Source organism: Nematolebias whitei, chromosome 11 (assembly GCF_014905685.2).
Source record: "Nematolebias whitei isolate Nwh7 chromosome 11, NemWhi1, whole genome shotgun sequence".
NCBI classification, from domain to species: domain Eukaryota; kingdom Metazoa; phylum Chordata; class Actinopteri; order Cyprinodontiformes; family Rivulidae; genus Nematolebias; species Nematolebias whitei.
Window position 1 is genome coordinate 49,231,351 of NC_056508.1, and position 18,983 is coordinate 49,250,333.

The 18,983-nt window shown below is 44.3% G+C and overlaps 1 protein-coding gene across 1 annotated transcript in view; it reads left to right on the top strand.

Moving 5' to 3' along the window:
- The first annotated feature begins 5,944 nt into the window (after positions 1–5,944).
- The window catches only part of plxnb3 (plexin B3), a 68,470-nt gene continuing 55,431 nt past the window's right edge, over positions 5,945–18,983 (top strand). Inside the window, exon 1 of the mRNA XM_037684612.1 lies at positions 5,945–5,956. The gene's annotated coding sequence lies outside the window, so the exon portion shown is untranslated. The remainder of the gene's footprint in view (positions 5,957–18,983) is intronic.

The window sequence follows — 18,983 nt, forward strand, 5'->3', positions numbered from 1 at the left end:
TCTGATTTACCTCATTTTGTATTTTGCTTTGTGTGTTACCTGTTGTTCTGTCTGTACAGCACTTTGGTTTGCCTTGTAGCTGTTTTAAGTGCTCTATAAATAAAATGGTATGGTATGGTATTGTGTATATACGTCAGTACCTCTTTACTTTGGGGTCCTACAGGGCTCAATTTTTGGACCCCTTTTGTTTTCACTCTTTCTGCTCCCTTTAGGGTCTATACTGAGAAAACATGGTCTTTCTTTTCACTGCTATGCTGATGATTGTCGGATTTATCAGCCCTTAAAACCTAATAGTTATTGTTCTATTCACCTTCTGTTAAAATGCATCGATGACATCAAGGCATGGATGGCTTCAAATGTTTTAAGTTTTAATGATCAGAAAACTTAATTCATTGTGTTTAGCCCTAGCTCTACTGCTGTCTCTGTTCCTGTAAATCTTGAATCTCTTCAGCCATATCTTAAGCAGTCTGTTATAAATCTCAGAATGGTTTTAGACTCTGACTTTAAATTTAATAAACAAATCAACTCTGTTCGGCAGAAAAGCTTCTTCCAGTTCAGGCAGATAGCTAAGCTTAAGTAAGTGTTGTCCAGATATGACCCTGAAAACTAGTCCATGCCTTTGTCACTACCTGACTGGACTACTGTAATACACTCTATGCTGGGGTCAGTCAGGTCTCCATTTTGTGTCTCCAGCTTGTCCAAAAATACTGCAGCTCTGCTATTGACAGGAACTTGTAGGTTTGATCATATTTCACAAGTTTTGTCCTCCCATCACTGGCTCCCTGTACATATCAGAATTGATTTTAAAATTCTCATTTAAAATGTAAACCTTTAAGTGCATTAAATGGCCTTGCACCCTCATACCTCTCTGAGCTATTGGAACCATATGTTCCTTCTCGGGCCGTGAGATCATCTGTCTAGCTGCTTTTGGCTGTTCCTAAACAAGATTGAAGCTCAGAGGAGATCGGGCTTTTTCAGTCATGGACCCTAAAATTTGAAACAATCCCCCCCCCCATACCCCCCCCCCCATGTCAGGCAGGCCACTTCATTTCCTGTTTTTAAATCTCTGCTAAATGATCGATTGCTAAATTGAGAGCTTCGCCTTTTGACTCAGCTCTCTCTTCACCACGACAGACCTGTACAGCGCCTGCTTCACTGCTGACACTGCACCTATCCACCTATCGATCTCACGCTCCATTTTTCCCTCATTCGTGAACAAGACCCCAAGATACTTAAACTTCTCCACTTGGGGTAGGACCTCCTCCCTGACCCGGAGAGGGCACTCTACCCTTTTCCGGCTCAAGACCATGGCCTCGGATTTGGAGGAACTGATCTTCATCCCAGCCGTGTCGCATTCGGCTGCGAACCGCTCCAGTGAAAGCTGTAGATCACAATCTGATGAAGCCAATAAGACCACATCATCTGCAAAAAGCAGAGACGCAATCCTAAGGCCACCTAAACGGATCCCCTCAACACCTTGGCTGTGCCTAGAAATTCTGTCCATAAAAGTTATGAACAGAATCGGTGACAAAGGGCAACCTTGGCGGAGTCCAACTCTCACAGGGAACAAGCCCGACTTACTGCCGGCGATGCGGACCAGGCTCTGACACCGGTCATACAGGGACCTAACAGCCCGTATCAAAGGTCCCGGTACCCCATATTCCCAGAGTACCCCCCACAGGGTTCCCCGAGGGACGCGGTCGAACGCCTTCTCCAAGTCCACAAAGCACATGTAAACCGGTTGGGCAAACTCCCACGCACCCTCCAGGACCCTGCTGAGAGTGTAGAGCTGGTCCAGTGTTCCACGGCCAGGACGAAAACCACACTGCTCCTCCTGAATCCGAGGTTCGACTATCCGAGGGACCCTCTTCTCCAGAACCCCCGAGTAGACCTTACCAGGGAGGCTTAGGAGCGTGATTCCCCTGTAGTTGGAACACACTCTACGGTTCCCCCTTTTTGAATAGGGGGACCACTACCCTGGTCTGCCAATCCAGGGGAACTTCCCCCGATGTCCACGCAATATTGCAGAGTCGCGTAAGCCAACACAACCCTACAACATCCAGAGCCTTAAGGAACTCCGGGCGAATCTCATCCACCCCTGGGGCCCTGCCACTGAGGAGCTTTTTAACTACCTCGGTGACCTCAGCACCAGAGATTGGAGGGCCCGACCCAGAGCCCCCAGGCTCCGCTTCCTCAGTGGAAGATGTGCCGGTGGGATTGAGGAGGTCTTCAAAGTATTTCGCCCACCGACCCACAACATCCCGATTTGAGGTCAGTAGCACACCACTCCCACTATAAACAGTGTTGGTGGCGTACCGCTTTCCCCCCCGAGACGCCGGATGGTGGACCAGAATTGCCTCGAAGCCGTGCGGAAGTCATTCTCCATGGCCTCTCCGAACTCCTCCCATGCCCGAGTTTTTTGCCTCAGTGACCACCCGAGCCGCATGTCGCTTGAACTGCCGGTACCCATCATCTGCTTCCGGGGTCCCACAGGCCAAAAAGGCCCGATAGGATTCCTTCTTCAGCCTGACAGCATCCCTCACCGACGGTGTCCACCATCGGATTCAAGGGTTGCCGCCGCTACAGGCACCGACAACCTTGCTGCCGCAGCTCCGGTAAGCCGCCTCGACAATAGAGGCACGAAACATGGTCCACTCGGACTCAATGTCCCCCACCTCCCTCGGAACATGTTCGAAGTTCTCCCGGAGGTGGGAGTTAAAACTCTGTCTCACAGGAGACTCTGCCAGACGTTCCCAGCAAACCCTCACAATACGTTTGGGTCTGCCAGGTCTGACCGGCATCCTCCCCCACCATCGGAGCCAACTCACCACCAGGTAGTGATCAGTGGACAGCTCCGCCCCTCTCTTCATCCGAGTGTCCAAGACATGCGGCCGCAGATCAGATGAGACAATGACAAAATCGATCATCGAACTGCGGCCTAGGGTGTCCTGGTGCCAAGAGCACATATGGACAGCCTTATGCCTGAACAAGGTGTTCGCTATTGACAATCCATGACGAGCACAGAAGTCCAACAACAGAACACCACTCCGGTTCAGATCAGGGGGGCCGTTCCTCCCAACCCCACCCCTCCAGGTCTCACTGTCATTGCCCACATGAGCATTGAAGTCCCCCAGCAGAACAAGGGAGTCCCCAGGAGGTGCACTTTCCAGTACCCCCTCCAAGGACTCCAGAAAGGGTGAATAATCTGAACTGCCGTTTGGTGCATAAGCACAAACGACAGTCAGAACCCGTCCCCCCACATGTAGGCAGAGGGCGGCCATCCTCTCATTTACCAGGATGAGCCCCAACACACAGGCACCAAGTTGGGAGGCAATAAGTATGCCCACTCCTGCTCGGCGCCTCTCACCAGGGGCAACTCCAGAGTGGAAGAGTATCCAGCCCCTCTCAAGGAAACTGGTTCCAGAGCCAGAGCCATGCGTAGAGGTGAGTCCGACTATTTCTCGGAACCTCTCAGCCTCACACACCAGCTCGGGCTCCTTCCTCACCGGTGAGGTGACATTCCACGTCCCAATAGCCAACTTCTGTAGCCGAGGATCAGACCGCCAGGGTCCCCGCCCTCGGCCACCACCCATCCCACATTCCACCCAACCCTTTGGCCCCTCCCACAGGTGGTGAGCCCATGGGTAGGGGGACCCACGTCTCCTCTTCGGGCTGTGCCCGGCCGAGCTCCATGGATAAAAGCCCGGCCACCAGGCGCTCGCCCGCGTGCCCCACCTCCAGGCCTGGCTCCAGAGCGGGGCCCCGGTGACCCACGTCCGGGCAAGGGAACATTAGGTCCGTTTATTTTTCTCATCAAAGGGGTTTTTGGGCTGCACTTTGTCTGGTCCCTCACCTAGGACCTGTCTGCCATGGGTGACCCTACTAGGGGCGTAAAGCCCCTGACAGCATAGCTCCTAGGGTCATTGAGACACTCAAACCCCTCCACCACGGTAAGGTGGCAGCCCATGGAGGGGCTAATAATAATAATAATAATATAATTTAATATAATTTAATTAAATTTAATTAATAATTTTAATTAAAAATTAATTATTTTAAAATATTTATTCATTCAACCTTTATTTAGACAGGTAAATCCCATTGAGCCTCGAGGACTCATTTACAAGAGAGACCTGATTTCAACAAAGAATGATGACAACAATGGACAACAGCAACAACAATAAACAGTTATAAAAAGTCATACTACAGTTTTTTTGTTTTTTTTAACTAATAGGATGGCTAAAAGAAAAAGGTAACAAAAAACAGCTAGATTCTAAGGCAAATGTAGAAAACTAAAAACAGGAACATGTCTGCATTGGTCCCTGCCAGGATTCCAACAGATTCTTAAAGACACTTAGAGAGGTCAAAGGTCGAGAGCTTCAAATCTTTTTGTAAGATATTCCAGGAAACAGGAGCGGAGTAGGAGAAGGTCCTTTTGCCTAGTTCAGTCCTCATTTAGCAGCTGATGCACATTTGTGTAGCACAGAGCTGCATAAAAAGCTTCCTCCCACATCTTTGTGCATCTCATACTGCAGGATAGACTTCCTGCTGCAGCTGATCAGCTGTTCTGCATGCAGAGCTGAGAAGTGGGCGTGGCCAAGAGTGCTTGCAGGTGACAAAAAACAGCGAAGGCAGGGAGCTGAATCATGACATGCTGTGCTCTTTTAGAGCGTTTAGAGTTTAGAAACATTGTTTAGAATATCGCAAGAGTGTGGGAAGGTTTTTAAAATTCCTTAATCTATGTATCAATACTACAATAAACTATTTGTTCTACTATTCCTACTTTGCAATTTTTCACTTATCGCGGGGCTTCAGGGTACGGATCCCCTGCGATAAACAAGGGTCTACTGTACATGTTTTTCTTTTACCATACCATACCATACCATACCATACCACTTTATTTATAAAGCACTTAAAACAGCTACAAGGCCAACCAAAGAGCTGTACAGACAGAACAACAGGTAACACACAAAGCAACATACAAAATGAGGTCAATCAGAATATAGACAAAAAAACGATGCAGATAATGACGACAAACCAGTGTGGAGCATACAGGATCAAACACAGATCATCTGGTGTTGAAAGATACTGAATAGTAGTGGGTTTTTAAATGGGACTTGAAAACCGAGAGGGGGGGGGCCAGTCTGACCTGTCTGTCTGTCTTTTGATCCTTGCAATTAATTTTCAGTACTGTCATTATTTTTATTGTTACTTTTTTCATTAAATTACTCCCATTGAATTTACTGTTAAAAATGTTGGTAACAGCTGCTGTTTCAAATGGGCTTTATAAATAAATATCCTGATGCATGCTCAATAATCCAGGTAGAAAAATCTAAAAAAGTTAAATCTGGTCCTCTGGACATTCAAAAAAACAAAACAAAGCAAAACAACAAAAAAATGTAGAAACGTTTCGTCTCTCATCCGAGAGACTTCCTCAGTCTGAGGTGCTGTATTCAGCTCAGTTGAGTTTTAGACTTTATAAATAAAGTTGACTTGACTTGACACTTTTTGTCCTTACTGTGGTGTTTTTTGTTTTCTCTTGTCGCAGGTAAAGAGGAGCTGCCATGTTGGCCTCCTCCATGACCTCATTCGCCCTCCTTCTCCTCCTTGTCGTTCTACTCTCTTACTCCCACCCTGCAGACGTTTCCATGCAGTGGGTTAAGCTTGAGGGCTCCCCTCTGTCTCATCTCTTGTTGGATTCGGAGGCAGGACATCTGTATGTAGGTGGAGTTGATCACCTGTACCAGCTGACATCTGACCTGGAGATGATGTCGCACGTGAAGACCGGCCCTCACCTAGACTCTCCAGACTGTCTCCCCCCAATTGTTCCTCAAGAATGTCACTCAGCTATGCCCACTAACAACTATAATAAGCTGCTGTTGATGGAAGCGGGACAGGGTGCGGACCCAGGGAGCTTGATTGTCTGTGGGTCGCTCTTCCAAGGAATCTGTGACAAAAGGTAATTTGTTGTTTTTGTAAGGGGTGTCTGAGGAACTCAAGTTCTGAAGCGTAGGATGTCAAACTCATAGTATTTTTCCAATTGTTGAACTATTTTCAGCTCCTAACTCACCAACCGTTCCTTATCCAGCGTAAATGATCCTAAATCAGACAAGTAGCTTAAACAGGTGTGCACACTTCAACATCCCAAACAAAAGATCTGGACCAAAGAAACATAAAATCCTATGGTGGTTAGGCACAAAGGCAGACATGACAGAATCTTTTTGCTGGTTTTCATGATGTGCCTCTTCCACCAGAAGGGACAGTGTCCATAAGCTGCTGTGTCATAGAGAAATTCAGTTTGCTTATAAAGCATCAATAGGACAATCTGACTTTCTGCTCAACCACAAATTTAGGAGGAGCAGTGTGGCTTTAGTCTGAGTCATGAACCAGTGAACCAGCTTGTCACCCTTGCAGAGTAGCCTTTGATCCTGTTCTGCAAGTCATTTTGTGGGGGATGCTGGGTTCACTTTAAGCTTGGAATAGAGCCGCTGCTCCTCTGCATCAAAAGGTGACATGGTTTGAGTTCAGGATGGCTCCCAGATCTTTGAAGGTTTTCCAGGCACATCCTGAAGTACACAAGCTGTGGAGGAGAGGGGTACCGCCAGAAGTCTTAACACCATTTCTTTAGTCTCTTTGGTGTTTCCCTGAAGCTAGTTTGTGTTGCACCATCCAACCAATTTTTATTGAGAGACTACTCAGCCTCTTCAGCCTCCCTACCACTGAGGTGCTCCTGTACTGCCCAGTATTTTTCTGGAAAATAGGTCACACATCAACTAAGTTTAATTAGTATTTTGCAAAACCTCTGGATACAAAATTACACAACCTTCAGTATAAACCCTAGGTCACTTGCCTTGGCAGGGCGCTCATCTCTTTCGGGAGTTTTGTTGAAGTGGGGGTGGAGACTAGAGAATGACACGGGAGAAGATTTTCACTCCTGTCCTGTCGTGGTCCCACAGAAAAAAAATCCTGTCCTGTCCTGTCCCACTCCTGGTAACATTACTCCTGCTCCCATCTTGCTCCCATTCAGAATCACTCCCACTCCTGCACTGCTCCTGTTTTTTTTTTTTGTTTGTTTTTTTTTGCTTCTTCCATTTAGTCTTTAGGAAATGCATTGAATTTGATTTAATCTTCTACCTATTCATTTTTATATTGCTTTGTTGTTAGCACATTACAGACTGGAGAATTGCAAGTGATTTTTTTACAGAGCAATTACATAGTCATACATCAGCAGTAATTAACATAAGTGTTGAAAGTGTGAATTTTTCCATAGATTTAAAATCTCAGCATATTTTACAATTTCAGCATCACATTTGTAGTTTCACAGTCATCATACAATCAAAAAATCCACTTTAGATTGTAGGGCCATCTCATTCACCCACCTAGATAAGCCCACTATCATGCAGGTATCCATTCACATGGGCAGAGCTCATCCAACCATGCAAACAAGACCCACTCATCTTCACGAGTTGAGTACCCGCTGGTCTCTAGCGCAGATCAAAAGTAGCTCTTTGAAGTCTTAATGAATATGTTATCTTTTCCATTTGGTACAATTACCTTACTTTATGAACCCAGAAGCTGTAGGAGGGTGGCTCCAATTGCATCCATTTATTTTTTTTGCATTTCAGGGCTGCTGTAAAAAGAACATTTAAAATATATAATTTGGTTTGTCCTTGCAACCCAACTGGGGTAATACCGAGCACTGCAACCATTACATCCTTTGGTATAACCTCCTGAAAGATCTGCTTTAAAGCCTTGTACACATCATCCCAAAAATGTTGTAGTTTGGGGCATGACCAAAAGATGTGTGTGTGTGACTGGGCACAGCTGAGCCGCAGTTTCTCCAACACAAGCTTGGTACTTTAGGATCTATCTTAGCAACTACATCTGGGGTCCTGAAATATCTACTGATGATTTTCCATTTATATTCCCGCCACATATTTGAGTTTGTAACTTGAGTCCAAGCACCTTCCCATGTTTCATCAGGAATCACTTTGGCCGTCTCTGCATCCCATCTTTGTTGTATCTGAGTGGGTTCATTGAAATTCATGGAAAGAAACACCTTATATAACTTTTCTATCAATTTCTTATCCCCTTCACCGTTTTGGAATTGAATAAGTGCAGCCCGACAGAGGCTCTGTCAGGCTGTCTCTGTGTGCCTGTTTATGTCTCGGGTTGGGTTTTAGGTGGTCCCCTCTCTTGGATCAATTTGGGCCCCCCATTTAATGTGGGGTCTACTTCCCCCTATCGTGCTCCCCTCCGGTGGTGGGACCCCTGCCGCCGGTGCATTGGTGGCTCTCGACATCTGGGGCTGGGTTGTGGGGTGTGTGCTGGCCCGTCCTGGTGGCTGCCTGCCGGGGCCTGGGTGCCCTGGCTCTGTCGGGTTTCTGTTGGGGGGTGGTATGACCTCGGGACTCCGGGCTCGGTGTCCATGGCTGGATCTACTCTGAAGGGGCGGGTTGCTGGCGGGGCCTGTGGACTCGTCACTGCAGCCTCCTGGGGTTTCTGCATTGTGGTTGCAGGGGATCTCCTGGGGCTTCCCTTTGCTTCTCTATCTGGGGGGTGCGGGTGTCCCTGTTGGGGGACTCCCGGAGCACCGGGCTTGGGGACCACTGTGTGTCTGTGGCTCCGGTCTTCCCTGTGTTATCATCATGTCCTGTGGGGATGGGTCTGTGGGTCCCCACACCCACTGTTGAACATTTTTATGGAGAAACCTTATAGTGACAAGCATGCTCACACAGGTGTTTATCAGATACACACTCAGTTGGGTTGTGGAGGCTACTAAATACATCTTGTATTACCATGTACTGTATAAAATACTTTCTAATGATGTTGTAAGTATCATTATATATGTTGTTTGTTGTTGTGGTTTCACGGTTTTGTCTTGTTTTTTTTCCGCAGGTCTAGAGGCAGACTTCAATGATGTTGATTTGTGTTCTATTTATCCCTCTCTCTCTCCTCTATTCCTATCTCCTTCTTTACCTTTTAACTCTTCTCTCACTTTTCTGCTTTGTCATCTTCTTTGTTTTTCATCCCCATGTCCATTACATCTGAAACAAACCCAAAGCAAATTCTAATAAAGTTTTATTTATATATCAAGCAGAGCATTAATGCCAGCCATAATACTCTGCTTGTGAAAGTAAATCTGTTGGGTATCACTTTGACACTCAGACAATAATTCTGAGTGCCACAATGCCGGACAGGACAAGGGAGAAAAAAAAGGAATTGAATAAGTAAGTTCTCAATTATCGTGGGGTTTAGTACTCTTTCCCAGTCCTTGTGTGTAGTCAAGAATGAGTGCAACTGTAAATATCTGAAGAAATCACTTTTTTGGAGATGAAATTGCCTGCATAATTCTTCGAATGACATGAGGTTGTTCCTATTGACTAACTGATGTAGGAACGTGAGGCCCTGTTCAGCCCATTTTGAAAAAATTTTGTCTAAGAAATTGGGAGTGAAGGATTTAATATGTCCAATACTTGTTAATATAGATAAGCCTCTTGGCAACTTAAAATCAACTCTTACTTTGTTCCATATGTTGTGTAGTTCTAGTCCACAGTGGCAGTTCCTTTATTGGAATATCTAAAAATGGCAATACCTTTATCGATTCAGAGCACTTCATTTGTTCAATGCTCAGCCATCTTGTGTGAGAATCCTCCTGGATCCATGAGATTAAAGGCTTTAACTAGACAGCCCAGAAGTAGTATTTTAAAATGGGAAGATCAAGACCCCCTTCTGCCTGGGTTCTCTGAAGTGTTTTATATTTTTTGTGAGGGAGCTTGCTCTGCCAAATGAATTTTGATATCATTCTATCCAATTCAGTGAACGTGGATTTTGGTATACCAAATGGTAACATTTGGAACAGGTACAATAATCTTGGCAAAAGATTCATATGAATGGTTTCAATGCGACCTAAACGAGACAAGGGCAAGATTGACCACCGCTCTAGGGTTTTCTTAATTATATCCAGTGTTTTACTGTAGTTGGCATGGTACAAATCATTTAATGAAAGAGGGATATTGTTGCCTAGGTATTTAATGTCTTCTCTAGGCAACCTAAAGCTGCTTTGTTGTTTTACCCCTAGTGAGATATTGCAATCGACATCCATTGCCTCGGTCTTATCAATGTTTATTTTATTTCCAGCAAAATACCATTACTCAGAAATCATTTCTTTCAAATGTGGTATTGATAATGTAGGATCGGACAGATACAGAAAGACATCATCTGTGTAACGAGATATTTTATGTTCCTCTGTACCAGTCAAAATCCCTTTGATTTCATCATTGTCCCTAATGAGTTGGGCCAATGGCTCAATGCTAATTGCAAACAACAGGAGTGACAATGGACACCCCTGCCTACATCCAAGCTCCAGCTTGAAACTAGCCGACCTGAAGCCATTAACTCTCACAGCCGCTTGTGGGGATGAGTATAATTTATCCAATTTACAAACTTGGGTCCGAATTTAAACCTCTAACATTTGAATAAGGTATTTCCATGACACATGATCAAAAGCCTTTCGGCATCCAGATATATTACAGCTGTCATAGCTTTATTTTCTTCTTGGTGAGATATAATATTTAATAAACGACGTAAATTATTTCCATAATGCCTCCCAGCAATAAACCCGGTTTGATCTGGATATATGATTTGAGTTATTATGCTGTTTAAGCGTCTAGCCAGAATACCTGTCAAAATACGTATGTCCCCATTGAGCATAGATAATGGTCTATATGATCCATGGTCAGTGGGGTCCTTACCTTCTTTTTGCAATACAACTATTGTTGCATTAGACTAGGATGGTGCCATTGTTTTAGTTTCTAAAGAATGGCAATATGCTTCCTGTAAAAGTGGAGTAACTATCTGTGAAACATTTATAGAACTAATTTATGAAACCATCCAGACCAGGACACTTATTATTTTTAAGGGATAAAATAGCTTTTTTGATTTCTCCTTCTCGAATCAGTTCATCTAATTGTTTATCTACCATATCAGATAATTCAGAGACATTTATATTTTGTAAATAATTAGCAATTCTATTCTCATCACAGCAGGTATCAGTGTCTCAATATAAAACCTTGTAAAAATCTGCAAAAGCTTCAGCTATTTCTTTTGGTTTAGGGCCGCTGTGGCTGAGTGGTTAGAGCAGTCGTCCTCCAATGCAGTAGTTGGGGGTTCGAATCCACCAGCAGTCACATGCCGAAGTGTCCCTAAGACACTGAACCCCTCATTGCCTCTGATGTGTGTCCCATCAATGTATGAATGTGATAAAGCTCTGATTAGTCGCTTTAGCATGATTTGTTCAATTATCTTTGTAGAGATCTAGTATAGAGCTTTATGAATGGGTAAATGTGGCACAGATTGTTGTAAAGTGCTTTGAGAATCTTGATCAGATAGAAAGGCGCTATATAAGTACAGTCCATTTACCATTTGGTTTTAGGATGGATTTATTGCCCGATTTTAGCTTTTGAACTACATTTGAGGACTGTTGTTTTTTAAGTCGGAAGGCCAAAAGTCTGCTTGCTCTATTACCGTGTTCATAATATTGTTGTTTAGCAAAACAAAGATTACCTTCAATTTTTTCTGATAGTAGATCTTGAAGCTCTCTGTGGGTTGTGTTCAAATCATTCAGAATATTGGATGCTCCACACTTTTTATGTTGGTCTTCCAGATCCCTAATTCTGTCTTCTAAAGCCTGGTATCCACAGGTCTGGTTCTTGTTGTAGCCTGTTGTGTCCGGTTCTGGTGGGACCTCTATTTTTCTGTCTCCACTTTGCCTATAGTTCCCGTTTAGTGGGCGGATTGTTCACCTCTAGTGGGCGGATTATTATTATCAACGCACCTTACCAGCTGGTGGAGGTAGTGCTACATTAAGCTCTTTTCTAAGCACCACTAACATGTATTAGAAGAAGAGCTGGAAAACAACACACAACCAAAATGGATGACCTCGATGAACTTGAAGCAGAACCAGCCGCACAGCCCGTCCTGGTCTCTGTCCCGCAAGATGGAGAGCAGGGCCGAGGTGTCAGAGATGCTCTGATGGAGTACCTCATGAGCTGTAACTTATCCTAATTCCACCCCTTAATCTTTTTTTACCTCCCCAGCCTTCCTTAGATACAAGTGAACGTTAAAGTGTTGATTTGAAAATAAACATGGATTAATAATTATTCTTGTTTGTTTAATGTACAGACATGTCTTATTACCAGGTTCGTGTAAAAATGGCAAAACAAACACTGCTGCTGTGCTTCTATCACATATGCTGCGTTTTTTAGTGGCTGTAGTTTTAGAAAAACTCTTTTACTCTTTAATTTTTGTTTTTAACAAAGAACCAAAACCTACAACAAGAACTTTATATTTGTTTATGCATATATACATTAATCTATTTTAATATTTATATATATATATATGTCTTCAGCCAGAGACTTCTTCAGATCCCTTGTAAGACAGACGCTACAAGAGATCCTTCCTGCCCAGCCATCAGCATCTAGAACAACTCTTTAATGAAACCAGGATGATGAGTTACATTTCATTTCCCTCTGGGATTAATAAAGTCTTTTTGTAATTTGATTTGTATATATGTATGTATGTATATAATATATATATATATATATATATATATATATATATATATATATATATATTACGTACATTACATAATAACCTACATTTGATTTGATATTTAACAACTCTTTCAGAGCTTATGCTTACCACGCAGCTCTTTAAATTAAGCTGTCTCAAATTATCTTCATGATTGAAGTGCTGTTAAGTAATATTAAGTTAGTGCTCGTTTGTACCACAGTGAAAGTCGTGGAGAGAATTTTTGACCTTGGGTGAAAAAGATGCAGAAGCTGCTGGATCCACAGGATGGACATCATGGCCGAGGTGTTTGACATGCAATGACTGAAAACCTCCTGAATGAGGATCATTGTAAACGTAGATTACACAAGTCCTACACCTTTTTAACTCCACTGCAATGTTCATTTACAACACATGGACATTCTGTATTATGGTTACGTTTTTCAGTACTCATTACAGATAAAACCAAAAAAAATACATAAATAAAAAACCTGGACTTTATTTGTAACTGAAGATGTATCACTTCTCATCCGAGGCTCTTTCTCAATTTAATGAAACGAGGAGTGTGATTCAAGTTATAAAGCTGTGGTGTGCCGTAAGCTTGTATTATGGAGACTGACACATGCAGATCAATCTCCAGCAAGCTTACAGAACACCACAGCTTTATAACTTTAATCCCAGATTCCTTTTTTCATTGAATTGTGAGTGCTCCTCGGATGATTAGCGAAACGTCTTCAGTTTAAAAAAAAGTCCTGTGGTTTTGTTTTTATCTTTTTTGGGGGGGATTTGCCGTGTCAAGGATAACTGAGAATCTTCAGCAGCATTGTTACAGGTAAAAACAATTACTTCACTTATCTACACTATGGACGTAAAAAAACACTGTAAGCACTTCACTTTTGATGATCAGATGGAAGCTCAAGACTTGAAAATGTTTCTTTTATTAGAAATAAAGACATGTACAAAAAAAACAATTATACACTAATTATATATGCAAACTTAACAAGCTACATGTTTGGCTATTTGTGGGCTTACCTTGCAGGATCTACATTTCTATAGATCAACTATGATCTACTCTAAATATTTTTAAACATGTCTGTTTGCCATGGAACGGGCAATGGATTCCAGCACCCCAAGGAGTGCCTGATTGAAAGCAGCACTCTGTTCAGCCTCCTGCCTTCGCTGTGCTGCTTCCTCTCTACGAACATCTGCTTCCTCTCTCCTCAAGGCCATCTCCTCCCTCCTAATTGATTTCTCCTGCTTCCTCGCTGCTGCAGCTTGGCGTTGCCTCTCCGCAGCTTCTTCTTGCCTTGCCTTTTTGGCATCCTCACAAATAAAATGGAAGTGTTCCTCTCTCTGCTTCCGGTTCATCTCCTCTTGTTCTGTATGTGCAGAAACAAAGCTCTCTGCTGCACTTGTTGATCTGCGCTTTCTATTGCCTAGGAATAACACACAAGAAAATGGCTGTTAGATGATGAAGTACAGGTAGAGTTTTTAAATAAATTATTTACATTAAAGTTCCTGCTAATTTCAAAAGGTGTTTGTTCACAAGATCAGAAATGATTCTGTTCATAAAGCAGTCTAGTACTTTAATGATAGTAAGCAGGTGGGCATAAATAAACTACATGTAGTCATTTACAACGGTTTGTGCTAATTTAGAAAAAGAACAGAGCATCGTTAATCTGAACAAAAATCACTACACCCTGTTTAATTTCAATAATAAACTTCATAAATGAAAGTTTAAGTAATAAATGAACAATTAAATTTAACATTTATACATTACAACTGAATAAACAAGTAGTTTGAATACATGCAAGGTGTTTTACAACAAAAACAAAACAACATTCATATCAACATGATCAATGTGATGTTAAACACGATTGTTGCTTCTTCTTACCTAGTAACGGGTGCTGTTTGGTGCCGCTCTGCTGCGTGTTGCCCGGTGGCGTGCATGTGCCCGGTGGCGTGGATGTGCCCGGTGGTGTAGATGTACTCGGTGGCGTGCATGTGCCCGGTGGCGTGGATGTACTCGGAGCTGGTGTGGTCGGGAAGGGTCAGAAGCGAGGAGGATTGGACAGTCAAAAGCAGAATCTGGCGAACCTTCATGTTCAGTGGGACTTTCTGCATCAAAATAAGAGTGGAAAAACAGCAACAGAGTACAATTAGCAATGATGCTAACTAATGACGACTTAACCGCGTCAGCCTCGTTTGTTCAGAGTACTTTCAGAAAACGCAAAGAAACGGTTGCATGAGGAAAAGGAAATATGCTTAAAGTAAATAAAATACACTCACCATCAACTATAGATTCCAGAAGAGCAGTGGTCGTGTCTAGGCCACTCTCCCTCCCTTTGTTGGCTGGGCGTTTGCCGTAAATGGCATCCATTTGTACAAACCACTTCCAGTTTCTTCTGTTTGCTCCACTCCTACCGTTGTGGTCCTTAATCGTTTTGTAATCGCTTTTTAGTTTTTTAAGCTTTCCTCTTTGCTTTGGTGTGCGATGGAAGCCCTGCACCGCCATCTGCGCAGACACCTCTTGAAAAATCTTTTCGTTTCGTTCCATCTAGCTCGCGCTGCACTTGTTCATCGGCCAGCAAACAGAGAAATGCCTGAACTTCAGCATTCGACCACGGTTGTGCCATGATTATTTGTTTTACCTTATAAAATATTCCAAAATAAGCTCCTCCGATTACTTGTTCTCTGTTATGCGGGTGAAAAAGAAAATGGCGGATTGTGATTTCCGGTGGAAGACTGAATCTCCGCCCTCCACCAATGAATACGCCCCCTGACCAATCAGTGACCTACAGTGCACTGATGTCACATCTAGACCCTACAAGAACCAGACCTGGGACCTCAGAGAATTAGGTCCCAAAAATGGGGTGGGTTCCACCGCTAAAGGCATTGTGGATAAAACACGCAATCGGCCACAACTAGTTACATAGGAGTACCAAAGGGCCCTGTGGATAAGGGGCTTTAGTCTTTCTGTTTTGCTGCTTTTTTTTTTTTTTTTTTGCTGTTGTGTAGGAAATGATACTGCCTCTTAAATAGGCTTTTGCACAGTCCCACAACATGGTAGGAGATGTTTCAGGAGTGTTGTTTATGTCTAAATGAAGAGCTCCAAGATGGCGCCGGTGTGTAGGGCTGCCCGTCTCTCTCTCTCTGCTTGTATTTCATTTTTGTTATTTTTACAATGGTTTGTGCAGTGTGCCGAGTCATATTTTCAGTATGATCGTCGGGCACTTTTGGAGCTCCGTACTTTTGCTGAAATTCCTGCGGAGTTTTTGAACAGCGGCCAGCACTCTCCCCCACCGGTCCTATCTGAGATTCCTGCGTTCCTTCTGCGTGACCCTGGCCTTTCTCCATGGAGGAAACGTTGCAGACGTCGTGGGAAGCGTGCAGAGATTTTGGTGAAACTGAGGCAAAGAGTGGATTATTCTATCAGGACTCGCTCTGGATCTGATCATCTCCTCTCTGACCCGTGGTGCTCCCGGGGCCCGGCTGCTGGCCAGCTGCCCGCGCGCTCAGTCCATGTGAACACCTGGAGTTGTTTACCTGTGCGCCTCACCAGCAGACCAGGAGGAGCTGTTCTTCATAACCTGCGCCCGCTGGCGCGCGCGTCTCCATCCACGGCTGTGCCTGTGTCGGACAATATCAGGATGTGTTTAATCAACGCAAGGTCTGTTTCCAACAAGACGTTTATCCTCAATGACTTTTTTAAAGATGAGGAGTTGGATTTTCTGTTCGTCACGGAATCTTGGATTTCTGATGGTGAGTCCAGTGCCTTGGTGGAACTACTACCCCCGGACTGTCTGTGTTTCAATGCCCCGCGGCCATCAGGTCGGCGCGGGGGGGGATTATTAACAGTTTTTAAAGCAAACTTTGCCTGTAAACAGTTGTCCATCCCGGTGTCCCGCGCCAGCTTCGAGCTGAGCGCCTTTGAACTTGGACACTCTCCTCCGGTCCTGTGTGCGCTCATCTACCGCCCACCTCGTTCTAAGGACTTCATAAATGAATTCTCTGACTTTTTGGCTGATATCACTCAGAGATACACTCACTTTTTGTTTATTGGTGACTTTAATTTGCATGTGTGTTGTCAGGAGAAGCCCTTAGTGAAGGACTTTCTAGATTTATTGGACTCTTTTAATTTAGCTCAGCAGGTGAGCGGCCCCACCCAAGAACACGGTCACACGCTGGACCTCGTTTTAACACGCAATGTCTCTGTTTCTAATTTGAAAATCGGTGTCAATGTTTTTTCAGATCACATGCCTGTATTGTTTGACTTCACCCCCCCTTGTCCTACTGCTAAGACGCGCGTTCCTGCACGTACGTGTTCCATTAACCGTTTCACTGCTGCTCGTTTTAATGAAGGTTTTAATTCTGAGAGGATCGAACAGTTCCCGGTGTCTCCTACCACTGAGGAGCTAACCTCTCAGTTCAACTCTGCCTGTTTAAATGTTCTGGACCGTGTTGCTCCCCTTAAGACCAGAAAAACAAAACTTAGATCAGAGCCTTGGCTGAATGACGTCACGCGAGCCGTTAGGCGGCAGTGTCGCAAAGCTGAACGAAAGTGGCGGAAGGACAGGCTCCAGGTGTCTTTTCAAATGTTAAGGGAGAGTTGGCGTCACTATCAGAATACCGTTAAAGCTGCCAAATGTAAATTCTTCTCAATTGTCTCCAATTCCCACAAACCCCGAGTTATTTTCTCCACCCTGAACTCAGTTCTACACCTCAGTGAGCCTTCACCTCTGGAAGCCTCAACTGAGCTGTGTGAAAACTTCCTCCATTTCTTTTTAGAAAAAGTGGCAAACACCCGGGCACTCATTTCTCCACCAGCTCATGATCTGTCCATCCCTTCTCAGTGTGTGGCTGTGTTTGACCACTTTGAGCCCATCTCTCTGTCTTCTCTGGAGCAGGTAATGTGCAGCATGAAACCATCTGGTTCCCCCTTTGATGTGGTCCCCCCTCGACTACTAAAGGAAGTTTTTCCTACCCTGGGTCCTTTTATCCTCGCTATTCTGAATAGCAGTTTATCCTCAGGTGTGGTGCCAAAGACTTTTAAACATGCTGCTGTCCAGCCCCTCCTGAAAAAAACCTAACCTTGACCCCTCAGTCATGTCCAACTTCCGGCCTGTCTCCAGACTCCCATTCACCTCTAAACTACTGGAAAAAATTGTGGAGTCTCAGTTGAAACAGTTTTTGGGGGATCACGCTATCCTAGAGTTATTCCAATCTGGCTTCAAATCTCGCCATAGCACTGAAACTGCTCTACTGAAGGTTTTTAATGACATTTTCATTTCCACAGACGCAGGTGATTCTGTGCTGCTTGTCCTATTGGACCTTACATCTGCTTTTGACACCATCGACCACAATATCCTCATTTCTAGACTGGAGCAGTGGGTGGGCATCACAGGGTCAGCCCTTAAATGGTTTGGGTCCTACCTCTCTGACAGAACCTTCTGTGTCAATATCAAAGATTCTAGTTCAGCATCGACAGCGCTCCAGTGGGGGGTACCGCAGGGGTCCATCCTCGGTCCCCTTCTCTTTTCTTTATACCTGCTGCCACTAGGTGCTATCTTCCGCAAACACGACATACCCTTTCATTTCTACACCGATGATTGCCAAATTTACTTCCCCCTGAGGCACAGAGGCACACGCTCTATTCAGCCTCTTCTTGACTGCCTGGCTGACATCCGGGACTGGATGGCTTTAAACTTCTTAAGCTTCAATGAGAAGAAGTCTGAAGTCATGCTGTTCCATCCCAGTGGCTCACTCATGAACCATGACATTGACCTTTTCTCTCTAGCCCCGCTAGAGAAACAAAAGGTGACTAATCTGGGGGTGATAATGGACCCGTCCTTAAAACTCAACAGTCACGTAAACATGATGGTCAAATCCTGTTTTTTTCAGCTGAGACGGCTGTCTAAGCTGAAGCCTATACTCTCCAAAAAGAACCTTGAGACAGTGATCCACGCCTTCATAACATCTAGGCTTGATTACTGCAATTCACTTCTGTTTGGAATCAGTCAGTCCTCCATTGCTCGTCTACAACTGGTCCAAAATGCTGCAGCCCGATTTTTAACTGGTACAGGCTATAGAGAGCACATCACGCCAGTTTTGGCCTCCCTGCACTGGCTACCCATTCACCTTCAGATCCAATTCAAAATTCTCATGTATGTTTTTAAATCACTGAACAGTTCCGCCCCATCCTATCTCACTGATCTTCTGCAGCCATATGTCCCACCGCGCTCTCTGAGGTCAGCAGACCAGATGCTTCTCTCAGTCCCAGAAACCCGTCGTAAGCTCAGAGGTGACAGGGCTTTCTCTGTTGCAGGTCCACGACTGTGGAATGAGTTGCCACTGAGTGTCCGGCAGGCTCCCACACTCTCAGTCTTTAAGTCTCGCTTGAAGACCCACTTCTATTC